Source organism: Taudactylus pleione, unplaced genomic scaffold (assembly GCF_031769625.1).
Source record: "Taudactylus pleione unplaced genomic scaffold, aTauple2 ptg000129l, whole genome shotgun sequence".
Taxonomy (NCBI): Eukaryota; Metazoa; Chordata; class Amphibia; order Anura; family Myobatrachidae; genus Taudactylus; species Taudactylus pleione.
The window spans coordinates 22,474,648-22,490,720 of NW_028284531.1; positions in this window are offsets into that span (position 1 = coordinate 22,474,648).

Genomic DNA, 16,073 nt, shown 5'->3' on the forward strand with positions numbered 1-16,073 from the left:
CTTTCGGGGGTTACAGCACCCTTTAACGGTCAAGCCAGCCGGCCCTTTACTTATGACACAGGCGCACGCTTGGCACTACTTTGTTGATGCACGTGCGGCTACTGCGCACACAATTCACAAACACAGAAAATATATTATTTTTTTAGCACTTGGGGGGAGCACCCCTGATGGACAGAGCACCCCCTGGACAACACTACAGCACTCCTTTAGGACTGGGACACTGCACAGGACTTTGGAGTGGACACAGCCCCTATGGAGAACTGACTGCTCAACACAGTCCAGCCAGCCCCTATGGACTTTGAAGTAGTGGACACAGCCCCTATTAACAACAGCAGCACAGCACAACACAGCCATCCCCTATGGACTTTGAAGTAGTGGACAACAGCAGCACTACACTACACTACACTACACAGCCCTAACTCCCACCCTCCCTCTTCACTGTCCACAGCCGAGTGAGAAAATGGCGCCGACGCGGGTACCTTATATAGGATCCAAAACCCGCGAGACTCGGAAGGCGGGATGATGACGTTTTGCCTCGATTTCAGATCCGAGTCAGGCGGGAAAAGTCGAGCCTGACTCGGATCAGACTCGGATCGGGGGGGATCGGGGGGGTTCGGATTTCAGAAATCCGAACCCGCTCACCCCTACTTACAAGTCATTGTTTTAGATTTAGGATTATCCAGGTGACAAAATGAGAAAACTCCTAGGAGTAAATTTACTAAAATTCGAGATTGGTCAAGATGCCAATCTCGGGTGAGTTTAGGCATAATTTTCATCTCACAAATTTACTAAAGGCAAACTCGGGTGAGTTAGAGAGAGATTTCTCTCTTCTTACTTGTAAAACTCGGGTGAGATCGCAAACTCTAATCAACTCACCATCGGGCCAACTCGGAAGTACTTTTCACCTAAAATATACATCTCTCAAATTTACCAAGAAATGGGATGACATGCATCCAAGCCGCCTGCTGGCACTTGTAGTTCCACAAGTGCCAAAGGGCAGGCATGCTGGCACCTGTAGTTCCACTGTAAAATACAATAGTTTACAACTATTTAACACTTTATTACCCCCGTACCCACCGCTGCAGGGTTGCGGGGATGAGCCCCTGCTTCAGACCAAGCCTGGGGTGCCAGGAGAGGGGCGGCCCCTTCTTGGGGGGTCCCCACCTCCCCTGAGATCCCCAGCTTGGCCTGACTGGCTTGGGCTGTGAATGCTTTGGCCCTGTAGACACGGTAATTGGGTCTCTGGACTGTGGCATTACACCCCTGTCGGTTTGGGTCCGGTGCTGGTTTTAAATATAGGGGGAATCCTACTCAATTTTTCCCCCCTATATTTAAAACCAGGACTGGCCCTGCAGCCTGGTGCTGGTTCCTAAATTATGGTGGAACCCTATTCATTTTGTTCCCCATAATTTTTGGAACCAGGACTGGCTGACAAGTCCGGGGCTGGTTATGCTTTTGGGAGGGGACCCTGCATAATGTTTTTCAATCAATTTAACCCATTTTTTACAGGTACAAGACACAAGCAGCTCCTGGTCAAGCAGCTGATATGTTCAGGCTGCTTGCTTAGGAGAGTTAGGCAGAGAGAAAACTCTGCAATCTCGAGTGAGTAGTCTCCTGCAAAACTTGCTACTCGAGGGAGATATCTCATTCTGCTTCACCACCGGCCAACTCGATTTGGAACAAATCACCTGTTGGTAAATTTGAGAGATAAAAAGTGAAAAAATCACCCGAGTTCTGGCGAGGAACGACAAATTTCTCTGATGAACATACATTGGAGTCTCATATGAGACACCTTAGTATTGGGTGGAACCAGGAATGAGAGCACAATGGGGGTCATTCAGAGTCGGTTGCAAGCGCTGAGCGCTCGCAACCGACTCGATGTTGCCCCACTGGGCATGCGCACGACGGAGCCGGCTCTGTCGTGCGCATGCGCGAGACCCAGCTAGCGGCGGTCGCTCCATCACTAGGGGTCTCACAGCAGACATGCCTGCCCAAGCGGAGGCGTTCCTGCCGGAACGCTTGCTGTTTGGGGGTGCCCCCACTGACATCATTGCTGATCTGATCGAGCAGGAAGCTCCCTGGGGCTTACGAGTGCCCAGACCTAACCTTAGAGTCTGGTCATAAGCCCCGATGGTCGCGATGGTCTTGACCATCGCGACCATCACCCATGTCGGTCGCTAGAGCTGTGGGTGTTAACCCACAGCTTAGCGATCAACAAGGAGGCGGTCGTTCAGGATGCAAGCGGCCGCCCTGATTCAGAGCGACCACTTGCAACTAACGAGAGCCTCTGAATGAGGTCCAAAATGCTTTAAAACATTGGTTAATAATATGTAAAAGCTGTGGACACACTACTGTTCTTGGGGGGGGGGGATAGAAAATCCTATAGAACATGTGTAAAGACTTCAGAACTCATAGTGGTGCAGGCTTGTACTGACTAGCACCAAATAGGTACCAGTACATTACTAAAAATATATAGTGGTCTACACCAGTGGTAAGCAACCTGTGGCACTCCACCTGCTGTAGAAATACACATCCCATCATGCTATATCACTGTTTTGCTGTTAAAGCATGCTAAACCTGTGGCAAGGCATACTAGGATTTGTAGTTCACCAGCAGCTGGGGTGCCACAGGTTGCCTACCCCTAGTCTATATCACAGCCTAGTAGAACAAATCCACCAAGCAGGTTCCAGAAAAAATATGAAGGAGAATGAATTATCTCTTGTGCTGGACCCAGAACCACCTAAATATTTATCAACACAGTAATCTAGACCAAAGCCGGCCCTAGGCATATGCATTCTAAGCAAATGCCTAGAGCATCTGGAATTCCTGGGGGCATTCCAAGGCTCTGCAGACTGCTGAAGAGATTGATAGGAGCTCAGCTCTCTGATCAGGCCATTGGAGGGGGGTGTTGAGGGTAATTCCTCCTCTCTGTACTCTTCAGGATTCATGCAACTTACAAGGAAGTGCATTGTTCTTCAGCAACCCCCTCGAGGGCCCCCCAGCACCAACAGTCTCTGGTTACAGCTTCCCGACTAAACAAACTGTGTGCAGTTCTGCTGGGGAAACTTTCTATGAAGAGGAATGCTGCTGCTTCTGCTTTTGTGATGCAGTGTATCCACTGCCCCCATTTACCCACTCACTACCTGGGGAAATGGGCATGCATTTCAGTCACTGTACCAGCTGTTGCAACCAGCAACAACTTACATTATACAGGTACCAGCAACAACTTATATTGTCCTATATCAGAATAGGAGGCTGTGTGCAGGATATATCAGAGGTCTGTTTTGTGTGTCAGTCTGGGAAGACCACACAGTGCAAGGTGGGTTAATAGAACTGCACTCTAAGAGGGTGCAGAGGGGGTTAAATGTATTGTAGCAGAACTGTCAGATCTTCTTAACAGTGACAGCTTCATTTATGGGCAGGGGGAGATCAGAAGAAAGAAAGGGACACATCTACACATGCACAAAGTACCAAAAGCTGCCTGAATTCCTAGTTTGTTGTACTTCTATGGCGGCCTTTACTGTAGTCCTATGCCAGGGTGCAGAGGAGGGCTTTCTGTCATGTGCTATAATAATAAGGTGCACTGTGTGTGCTGCTTGGTAGGTGCAGAGCCTCTAGTGCCAGCTGCAGGACAATGAGCCATGAGGTTCTGCAGATATGACTTTTCCTGGTCCTGTTGGACTGCTGCAAGGACTGATCTGGTCCCCATTCTCAGAGGCTTCTCCATCACCAAGAATGTCCCTGTTAACAGTTAAAGATACATATGTATGTACTGTGTCACAGCATGTGTATTATGGAGCATGTGTATGTACTGTGACATTAAACAAATAGAGACATCACACATTTTAAATGTTAATTTCAGCATTGTGAAGCAGGGGGCGGGGCCACGATGACACGATTTTGCGCAAATAGAACCTGGCTGCGAGGGTTTCTATCATTACTGCGGGTGGGAGGCTTGCCTGCCTTTCCGGGGGGCTGGAGTACTACCCGATATCCATCATGTGAGACTGAAACGTTGAACAAGGCAGACACAGTTGTCAAGTTTGATTCTTTCATTTCATCAGACCTGTGAGTGCCGCCTTTCTCTTTCTGTATATGTAAGTGGGTGTTCTATTGAACTTCTAGGAAGGCACCAAGGCAAGTAATTTGTTTTGCAGTTATGTGGAGTGCCAGCTATTCGACCATATAAATATTAGGGATGTGCGCCGGACCATTTTTGGCGGATTTGGATTTGGATTTGGTTCTAATTCGTCATCCGGCTTTGGATTTGGATTTGGATTTGCCAAACTGCGGTGACTGGCTTTGGATTTGGATTTGGATTTGGATTTGGATTTTTTGCCAAAATTGGCAAAAAAAGCTAAAATTACATAAATTGGGCTTTTTTTTCTTCCTAGAGTGTTATTTACCTCAATAACATTAATTTCCAGTCATTTACAGTCAATTTAGACCACCTCACAGCTTAAATTATTCGTTTCACCATTATTGGCCAAAGGTTGCAGTGAGCTGACTGGTGACCAAGCGTCAGAGCAGCGGCGCAGTGGCACAGACACCACAGTTTAAAGCACATCTATGAAACTATGCCACACAGCAGTGGCAGAAATGAAAGGTAGTGCTAGATGGAATTGTCCTTGGGCCCTCCCACCCACCCTTTATGTTGGATCTTAAAAAGGACATGCACACTTTAACAAACAAAGCATTTCAGCGACAGGTACTGCCACTTTGTGGCTGAAGTGCTTGGTTTGTTAGGGCCCCCACAAAAAAATCTTCCAATCTACTAAAGGCAACAGGTCTACAGTGGCATGATGTCACCATCATTGCCATCCTCACCCTCATCAGTGTGTACATCATCCGATTCCTCACACAATATCAGTTCATCCCCGCTGGAATCTACCATTACAGAAGTATCTGTACTGTGACGTGATTGGTGGGAAAGGTTTTCCTCGTGAAATTTCCAGTTCATTTTAATGAACATCATTTTTTCTACATTTTGTGGAAGTAGCCTCCTTCGTCGTTCACTCACAAGGTTCCCGGCTGTACTGAAAACTCTCTCCGAGTACACACTGGAGGGTGGGCAGCTTAAATAATGCAAAGCCAGTTTATACAAGGGTCTCCAAATTGCCTTTTTTTTCTTCCAATATTCGAAGGGACTCTGTGACATGTCTACGTGTATGGTGTCCTGAAAATAATCCTCCACCATTCTTTGGATGGTAATCGTATTAGATGGAGTTGCGGTAGAGGTGTCACTGGTGTTGGGCAAATCTTTTAGACCCGACCAGATGTCAAAATGTTGACTTGACTTATCTGCATCACCACTGGGTCTTTTGGAAAAGGTGCATTTTTTTCTGGCTGCTGCTGCAGAAACCGAAGGAGGAGACGTCATCGTAGTGCCATGTGTCACTTCAGCTGCCAACTTGCTCACCAGGAGCGCTTTGGTTCTTTTAAGATCTGGGTCAGTTGTAAAGAAAGACACAGCATATGACTTGAACCTAGGATCAAGAATGGTTGCTAAAATATAATGATCAGATTTCAAGATCTTGGCCACCCGTGGATCCTGGCGAAGCGAACAAAGGACTTGATCTATCAGTCCAGCATACTTTGCGGAATCACTTTGTTTAATATCATCCTTCAATTTCTCCAGCTGCTTTTCCAAAAGCGAAATCAGGGGAATCACCTTACTCAAGCTAGCAGTGTCAGCACTCACTTCACAAGTGGCAACTTCAAATGGTTTGAGCACCTTGCACAAGACAGAAAGTACTCTCCACTGTGCTGGGGTAAGGTACATTCCCCCTCCTCTCCCAATGTCATGGCTTGTCGTATAGCTATGGATGGCTTTTTGCTGCTCCTCCATCCGCTGAAGCATATACAGGGTTGAGTTCCACCTCGTTACCACTTCTTGCTTCAGTTGATGGCAGGGCAAATTAAACTGCTCTTGCAGGTGCTGCAATCTCCTGCACGCTGTTGCTGAATGCCGAAAATGTCCCGAAATTTTTCGGGCCACAGACAGCATCTCCTGAACGCCCCTGTCGTTTTTTAAAAAACCCTGCACCACTAAGTTTATTGTGTGAGCAAAACAGGGGATGTGTTGGAATTCACCCAGCTGTAATGCTTTCACTATATTTGTAGCATTGTCAGAAATCACAAATCCTGAGGAGAGTCCAAGTGGGGTAAGCCATGTTTCTATGACATCTCTTAGTTTTTCTAAGAGGTTGTCAGCGGTATGCCTCTTATTGAATCCGGTGATGCACAGAGTTGCCTGCCTCTGAATGAGCTGGTGTTGTTTGTTAGATACTGCTGCTGCTGAAGGCGATTCACCCACCCAGTGGGCTGTCACAGTCATGTAATCTTTAGTTTGTCCACTACCGCTTGTCCACATATCTGTGGTTAAGTGGACAGTGGGTACAATAGCATTTTGCAGACCAATAATTAGGTTCTGTTTAACGTCCTGGTACAGCCGAGGAATGGCTTTTCGGGTAAAATGAAACCGAGATGGAATTTGGTACCGGGGACACATGACCTCAACTAGCTGTGTAAATCCCACTGCATTAATTGAGGATATTGGACGCAGATCTAATATTAGCATAGCTGTCATGGCGTCAGTGATCCGCTGTGCGACAGGGTGAGAGCTGTCATACTTGCTTCCCCTTGCAAGAGATTCTTTAACAGTCAATTGTTTTTTTGGTATACTACTAGTAGTCTTCTTTGTCCACTTCTGGGATGAAGATCCACCAGCAGCAGCAGCAGCAGGCCTAGCGCTCAAAGATTCAGTTTCTTCTGAGGTGTCCTGGAAATTGGAGGAGTCACCGTGACTTAGCACTAATAAATTGGATGTTGTACTACCACTGATCATTCCTGAGGATATTGAGGAGGAAGGTGTTGTCGGTGGAGATTGCAGGTGCTGGGATTTAGTAGAGAGAAGGCATCTAGCTAATGCTGGACTGCTTGTTGTTATTTTTTTTGCAGTAGTTTCTGTTATCAAACACCTGTCATGAGCTCGCTGCAGATGACGTAATAGCGTAGAGGTTCCTAGATGTTTAACGTCCCTACCTCTACTAACTGTGGTCTCACAGAGGCTACAAATGGCTTGACAAATGTTGTCAGGGTTTGGGTAAAAGTAATTCCACACAAAAGATGTGGATTTCTTGGTTCTATGCCCAGGCATGGCAATGGCCTTCTTATCTTGGCCAAGAGCTGCTTCCACTGGTGCCTGACTTATACAAATAATATCCTCATCCTCAACATCCTCATTAGTGCCAGCATCAGCTGCACATATATTCCTCTCATCCTCTTGCAATTCCACGGTGGCATCCTCAATTTCTATGTCCTCGGCAATACTGCTCATCCCCACAACTACAGATGGAAAAGAAACTGTGGAGGGCGGCTTCTCTGAAAGGTCAGGCTTACACATAGAAATGCCACTTGTGGACCCACTTAGACTCTCCTCAGGGATTTCTGACATTTGTGTTTCAAAAAACACAGTTTGTTCGACTGCCTTATTGGTTTTAAATTTTTTCACACTTCTATAGTCTGATTGAAAAGGTCTTTTATCATCACGAGAGGCACAAGATGCCTCACTGACAGCTGCAGAACCACCACTCAGAAATAAAGGGCAAAGCCTGAGTCTTTCCTTGCCGCTACGTGTGGTGAATGGTATGTTGCCAATTTTCTGTTTCTCTGCAAAAGTAGTAGTCTTTAGAGGTTTTTTTTTTGTCTTTACCCCTGTAAAATCTAAATTTTTTGATTTCAGGTTCCCTAAGGTTTTAAAGCCTCTACGCCCTTGAGCATCAGCTTTAGATAAAAGTGATGGACTTCCAGCCGCTGCAATGCTAGCATTTACATGTTGTTTCTGCTCTCCTCTCAGTTCATTCTCGTGATCCATATTACTTTATCACTATGAACTGGAGTCACAGAGCTTGTATACACACAGTGGGCTATGCCCTTTCACGGAGCTTGTATAATAGACACAGTGGGCTATGCCCTGTCACGGAGCTTGTATAATACACTCAGTGGGCTATGCCCTGTCACGGAGCTTGTATAATAGACACAGTGGGCTATGCCCTGTCACGGAGCTTGTATAATAGACACAGTGGGCTATGCCCTGTCACGGAGCTTGTATAATACACTCAGTGGGCTATGCCCTGTCACGAAGCTTGTATAATACTCAGTGGGCTTATGCCCTGTCACGGAGCTTGTATAATAGACTCAGTGGGCTATGCCCTGTCACGGAGCTTGTATAATAGATACAGTGGGCTTATGCCCTGTCACAGAGCTTGTATAATAGACACAGTGGGCTTATGCCCTGTCACGGAGCTTGTATAATACACTCAGTGGGCTTATGCCCTGTCACGGAGCTTGTATAATAGACACAGTGGGCTATGCCCTGTCACGGAGCTTGTATAATACACTCAGTGGGCTATGCCCTGTCACGAAGCTTGTATAATACTCAGTGGGCTTATGCCCTGTCACGGAGCTTGTATAATAGACTCAGTGGGCTATGCCCTGTCACGAAGCTTGTATAATAGACACAGTGGGCTTATGCCCTGTCACAGAGCTTGTATAATAGACACAGTGGGCTTATGCCCTGTCACGGAGCTTGTATAATACTCAGTGGGCTTATGCCCTGTCACGGAGCTTGTATAATACACTCAGTGGGCTATGCCCTGTCACGGAGCTTGTATAATAGACACAGTGGGCTATGCCCTGTCACGGAGCTTGTATAATACTCAGTGGGCTTATGCCCTGTCACGGAGCTTGTATAATACTCAGTGGGCTTATGCCCTGTCACGGAGCTTGTATAATACACTCAGTGGGCTATGCCCTGTCACGGAGCTTGTATAATAGACACAGTAGGCTATGCCCTGTCACGGAGCTTGTATAATACTCAGTGGGTTTATGCCCTGTCACGGAGCTTGTATAATAGACACAGTGGGCTATGCCCTGTCACGGAGCTTGTATAATACACTCAGTGGGCTATGCCCTGTCACGGAGCTTGTATAATAGACACAGTGGGCTATGCCCTGTCACGGAGCTTGTATAATAGACCCAGTGGGCTATGCCCTGTCACGGAGCTTGTATAATACACTCAGTGGGCTATGCCCTGTCACGGAGCTTGTATAATAGACCCAGTGGGCTATGCCCTGTCACGGAGCTTGTATAATAGACACAGTGGGCTATGCCCTGTCACGGAGCTTGTATAATAGACACAGTGGGCTATGCCCTGTCACGGAGCTTGTATAATACACTCAGTGGGCTATGCCCTGTCACGGAGCTTGTATAATACTCAGTGGGCATATGCCCTGTCACGGAGCTTGTATAATACACTCAGTGGGCTATGCCCTGTCACGGAGCTTGTATAATAGACACAGTGGGCTATGCCCTGTCACAGAGCTTGTATAATAGACACAGTGGGCTATGCCCTGTCAAGAAGCTTGTATAATACTCAGTGGGCTATGCCCTGTCACGGAGCTTGTATAATACACTGAGTGGGCTATGCCCTGTCACGGAGCTTGTATAATACTCAGTGGGCTTATGCCCTGTCACGGAGCTTGTATAATACACTCAGTGGGCTTATGCCCTGTCACGGAGCTTGTATAATAGACACAGTGGGCTATGCCCTGTCACAGAGCTTGTATAATAGACACAGTGGGCTATGCCCTGTCAAGGAGCTTGTATAATACTCAGTGGGCTATGCCCTGTCACGGAGCTTGTATAATACACTCAGTGGGCTATGCCCTGTCAGTTGTCATGGAGCTTGTATAATACAGTGAGTAGTAGAGTACACAAACACACAGTGGGCTTATTATGCCCAGTCACGGAGCACACACAAGGGCTTATGCCCAGTAAAGTCACAGAGCACTGCCTACTCTAATCTATCTAACACTAGAACAGACAGCGCACTAGCTAACTACCTAACTACGCGTCACGCAAGAAATGGCGCCGACTGCCGGGCGCCGCGCCTTTTTATTGAGGCCGAACGTCACTCGGCTCTCGCGAGAATCCGACGCCGGACGGGTGACGTTCGGCCTCGAGGTGGAATCCGAGTCAGGCGGGAACACCCGAACTTGCGTTCGGGTGGACTCGGATTCCACCTGTTCGGAGAGGTTCGGATTCCTCAGAATCCGAACCGCTCATCACTAATAAATATACATATATATATATATATATATACAGTATATATATATATCTGCTAGGGGGCACCAGACAAAATTTTGCCTAGGGCACCAAATTAGCTAGGGCCGGCTCTGATCTAGACTTAGGCCCTCATTCAGAGCCGCTCGTTAACAACAGTACGCTCGTTCCGAGCGATGTTTGCACATCTGCGCATGCGTACGCTTTTTAGTACGCATGCGCGAACCAGTCAGTGCGGCCGAAAATCCTTTGTACGCTATATAGCGAGTGCCTGCTATTTTGAGTGACAGAATGAGGCGTATGTGGGTGGTAACAGGGGAAGGTGCTTGAAAATGGGGAGTGGAGATCCGAACGCAGGCGTGCTTAAAGGTCAAAACGGGCGTTTTATGGGTGTGTATATTTAAAACAGCAGCGTCATTGACCACGTCACTGGGTTATTTTATAGCCAGAACTGCACGCAAATTTGTGGTAGCAAACACCAACCACAAGAATAGCGAGCAGTTCATACGCTGGTCGATGTACTCGATTAATCTAATAAATAGCGGACATGACGTAGGATGCGTGCGGCCAGGGGGCGTTTTTAACAAATAAACGAGCGTATGTTTTGCTCGTTCGTTCAGACTTAGAGGTGTGAACACACTGCAATGTGCGTACGGATCATTTAAATAGCCACCCCTTGATTTTAAACGAACGACCGCAAATAGCGTGCGGCTCTGAATGAGGGCCTTAAGGCATCTATTTACTAAGCAGTGTTAGGAGACAAAGTGAAAGGAGATAAGGTACCAGCCAATCAGCTCCCAACTGTCATTTTTCAAACACAGCCTGTGACATGGCAGTTAGGAGCTGATTGGCTAGTACCTTATCACATTAAACTATGTCTCCTAACTAGGGGTGAGCGGGTTCGGATTTCTGAAATCCGAACCCCCCCGAGCCCCCCCGATCCGAGTCCGATCCGAATCAGGCTCGACTTTTCCCGCCTGACTCGGATCTGAAATCGAGGCAAAACGTCATCATCCCGCCTTCCGAGTCTCGCGGGTTTTGGATCCTATATAAGGTACCCACGTCGGCGCCATTTTCTCACTCGGCTGTGGACAGTGAAGAGGGAGGGTGGGAGTTAGGGCTGTGTAGTGTAGTGTAGTGTAGTGCTGCTGTTGTCCACTACTTCAAAGTCCATAGGGGCTGGCTGGACTGTGTTGTGCAGTCAGTTCTCCATAGGGGCTGTGTCCACTCCAAAGTCCTGTGCAGTGTCCCAGTCCTAAAGAGGTGCTGTAGTGTTGTCCAGGGGGTGCTCTGTCCATCAGGGGTGCTCCCCCCAAGTGCTAAAAAAATAATATATTTTCTGTGTTTGTGAATTGTGTGCGCAGTAGCCGCACGTGCATCAACAAAGTAGTGCCAAGCGTGCGCCTGTGTCATAAGTAAAGGGCCGGCTGGCTTGACCGTTAAAGGGTGCTGTAACCCCCGAAAGTACACTCCAGTCCAAACCAAAAAAAAATTATTTTCTGTGTTTGTGAATTGTGTGCGCAGTAGCCGCACGTGCATCAACAAAGTAGTGCCAAGCGTGCGCCTGTGTCATAAGTAAAGGGCCGGCTGGCTTGACCGTTAAGGGTGCTGTAACTCCCGAAAGTACACTCCAGTCCAAACCAAAAAAAAAATTATTTTCTGTGTTTGTGAATTGTGTGCGCAGTAGCCGCACGTGCATCAACAAAGTAGTGCCAAGCGTGCGCCTGTGTCATAAGTAAAGGGCCGGCTGGCTTGACCATTAAGGGTGCTGTAACCCCCGAAAGTACACTCCAGTCCAAACCAAAAAAAAAATTATTTTCTGTGTTTGTGAATTGTGTGCGCAGTAGCCGCACGTGCATCAACAAAGTAGTGCCAAGCGTGCGCCTGTGTCATAAGTAAAGGGCCGGCTGGCTTGACCGTTAAGGGTGCTGTAACCCCTGAAAGTACACTCCAGTCCAAACCAAAAAAAAAATTATTTTCTGTGTTTGTGAATTGTGTGCGCAGTAGCCGCACGTGCATCAACAAAGTAGTGCCAAGCGTGCGCCTGTGTCATAAGTAAAGGGCCGGCTGGCTTGACCGTTAAGGGTGCTGTAACCCCCGAAAGTACACTCCAGTCCAAACCAAAAAAAAAATTATTTTCTGTGTTTGTGAATTGTGTGCGCAGTAGCCGCACGTGCATCAACAAAGTAGTGCCAAACGTGCGCCTGTGTCATAAGTAAAGGGCCGGCTGGCTTGACCGTTAAAGGGTGCTGTAACCCCCAAAGTACACTCCAGTCCAAACCAAAAAAAAAATTATTTTCTGTGTTTGTGAATTATGTGCGCAGTAGCCGCATGTGCATCAACAAAGTAGTGCCAAGCGTGCGCCTGTGTCATAAGTAAAGGGCCAGCTGGCTTGACCGTTAAAGGGTGCTGTAACCCCCAAAGTACACTCCAGTCCAAACCAAAAAAAAAATTATTTTCTGTGTTTGTGAATTGTGTGCGCAGTAGCTGCACGTGCATCAACAAAGTAGTGCCAAGCGTGCGCCTGTGTCATAAGTAAAGGGCCGGCTGGCTTGACCGTTAAAGGGTTCTGTAACCCCCAAAGTACACTCCAAACCAAAAAAATATATATTTTCTGTGTTTGTGACTTGTGTGCACTGTGGCTGCACGTGCATCAACAAAGGAGCAGCGCCAAGCGTGCGCCTGTGTCCCATAAGTAAAGAGCCGGCTGGCTCATTTCTTAAAGGGTGGTGTAACCCACAAAGTGCACTACTCTCCAGCAAAAATAAAAAAATATTTTCTGTGTTTGTGTGCGCTTTAGCCGCACGTATATATATCAATATAACATAAATGGAGGACCAAACTTTCTCTGATAAAAATAAAATAGGGAAAGATCAAGAACCACTTCCTACTAGTGCTGTTGCTGCTGCTGGGAGTTGTTCATCATCCCAGAGAGGAAGTAGGAACATCACTACTTTTACTAAACAATTGACCCTCCAACAGTCCCTAGCGATGAGGATGAAGTACGACAGCAGTCATCCTGAAGCAAAACGTATAACTGAGGCCTTGACTGCTATGTTGGTGTTAGACGTGCGTCCGGTATCCGACATTAGTGCAGTGGGATTTAGACAATTGATGGAGGTAGTGTGTCCTCGGTTCCAAATCCCGTCTAGATTCCACCTGCATCCTCAAAGCAGCAGCGACAAGCGTGCGTCTGTCTGTTAAAGGGTGGTGACACCCTCAAAGTGTGCTACACAAACAATAAAAATATTCTTCTTTTTTCTGTCTTTGTGAATTGTGTGGGCTGTAGCCGCACCTGCATCCTTAAAGCAGCAGCGACAAGCGTGCGTCTGTCTGTTAAAGGGTGGTGACACCCTCAAAGTGTGCTACACAAACAATTAAAATATTGTTCTTTTTTTTTCGGTCTTTGTGAAATGTGTGGGCTGTAGCCGCACCTGCATCCTTAAAGCAGCAGCGACAAGCGTGCGTCTGTCTGTTAAAGGGTGGTGACACCCTCAAAGTGTGCTACACAAAGAATAAAAATATTCTTCTTCTTTTTTCTGTCTTTGTGAATTGTGTGGGCTGTAGCCGCACTTGCATCCTCAAAGCAGCAGCGACAAGCGTGCGTCTGTCTGTTAGAGGGTGGTGTAACCCTCAAAGTGTGCTCCACAAACAATAAAAATATTCTTTTTTTTTTTCTGTCTTTGTGAATTGTGTGGGCTGTAGCCGCACTTGAATCCTCAAAGCAGCAGCGACAAGCGTGCGTCTGTCTGTTAAAGGATTACATCGGTGACAGCATCCAAGTAGGCATGTCAGACAGTCCGTACCTGTACTGGCAGGAAAAAGAAGCAATTTGGAGGTCCCTGTACAAACTGGCTCTATTTTACCTGAGTTGCCCCCCCTCCAGTGTGTACTCCGAAAGAGTGTTTAGTGCAGCCGGGAACCTTGTTAGCTAAAGGCGTAGGAGGTTGCTTCCACAAAATGTGGAGAAGATGATGTTCATAAAATGAATGATCAACTCTTCCAGGGAGACCAGCCTCCAGAACGTACAGAGGGACCTGTGGTTCCAGCAGGGACAAATTAATACTCTGTGAGGATGAGGATGTACATAACACTGAAGAGGGTGAGGAATCTGTGGATGAGGAGGATGAGGACGACTTCTTGCCTCCGTAGAGCCAGTTTGTGCAGGGACACATTAATTGCCAGCTTGTTTTGTGGGGGCCCAAACGAACCAATCATTTCAGCCACAGTTGTGTGGCAGACCCTGGCGCTGAAATGATTGGTTTGTTAAAGTGTGCATGTCCTGTTTATACAACATAAGGGTGGGTGGGAGGGCCCAAGGACAATTCCATCTTGCACCTCTTTTTTTTCTTTGCATTATGTACAGTTTGGGGCCTAGTTTTTCAATGCCATCCTGTCTGCCACTGCAGTTTCACGCCTAGATGGGTCACGTGTTTGTGCCGCCCACTCGTGTCGCTTAGCATAGTCATCCAGCTACCTCGGTGCAACCTTTTGGACATAAAAACACTATTGTGAGGTGTGAGGTATTCAGAATAGACTGGAAATGAATGGAAATTAAGGTTATTGAGGTTAATAATAGCATAGGAGCAGAAAAACCTACAAATTCTGTGATTTTAGCTGTTTTTATGCTTTTTTTCAAAAAAATACAGATCCAAAACACAAAACCCAGAACCCAAAACACGGAAGGGTGGTTTTGGCAAAACCAATCCAGATCCAAAACACGAAGAAAGATCCAGATCCAAAACCAAAACACAAAACACGAAAAGTGGCCGGTGCACACCCCTACTCCTAACACTGCTTAGTAAATAGACCCCTAACACCTGAGGTCTACCAAACCAATTAAAAACAACAGGTATAGTTTGTGGTAGTGTTTTGAAAAATATGATTACATTTGCAATGCGATATTTGCACATAGCACATGAATATTAGTGTTTTGAAAAATATGATTACATTTGCAATGCGATATTTGCACATAGCACATGAATATATTATAATTCACATCCCGGGACAGAGTTTGCGAGAGAGCTCTGTCACGGTGAATCCCAAAACCCACACTTAATTGGTATTTTTTTCAAAAAATACTCTGTGAATGTGTTGGCGCTTGCGCCGACCTTAATGACCCTGCACCTGAAACCGGTTTCTGTGATCACCCTGTGTGTCTAATAGACTAGTGGTTCTCAAACTCGGTCCTCAACACCTCACACAGTTCACATTTGTAAGGTCACCTAGCAGGTGCACAGGCATATTCATTTCATACTCACTTACACATTTTAAAAGATCCATAGGCGGAGCTAATTATTTCACCTGGAAAAAATGCACTGTTTGGGATCCTAAAGACCGAGTTTGAGAACCTGTGTAATAGACCACAGGCTGATCACAGAGGAAATAAATAGTGATAATAGAAAAAAATAAACTTACCTGCACCCAGGGATCTGTGATTGGTCAACTCCTTCTGTACCCCGGGCTGATCTGGGCGGTCAGCTGAGATGCCGGCCAGGTTCTGCTCTGCCTGTCAGCATGCAGGAAGGGCAGAGCAGGGGTAGGGGAACTGGAGGGAAGCCTGCATATCACCATCTGAAGATGGCATTATTATCGCAAAGCTCCCTCCAAATTGATTTTTTAGTAAATCTGAGACAAATTGCATTTCCCACTACAGGTATGGGAAAAGTGTTCTGCATACTAAAAATATGCAAATTTGAGGGGATGGAGGAGAATTTTGCAAATTCTCCTCCAAAAGCCCTTTGATACATTTAAGTGATACTAAAGTAAAATTAAAAGGGTGTGAAAACACCAGTTTTCATGTTATTCTATTAAAAATAAATATTGACAAAAGGGTTCTAATTTAGGTATTGTACTATGTATTAATATAAGGTTGAATATTAGAAAGGTTTTAACTTCCTTACTGACTGTTTTGGTGAGCTTTGCAAATGAAAAAACATCATAAATGT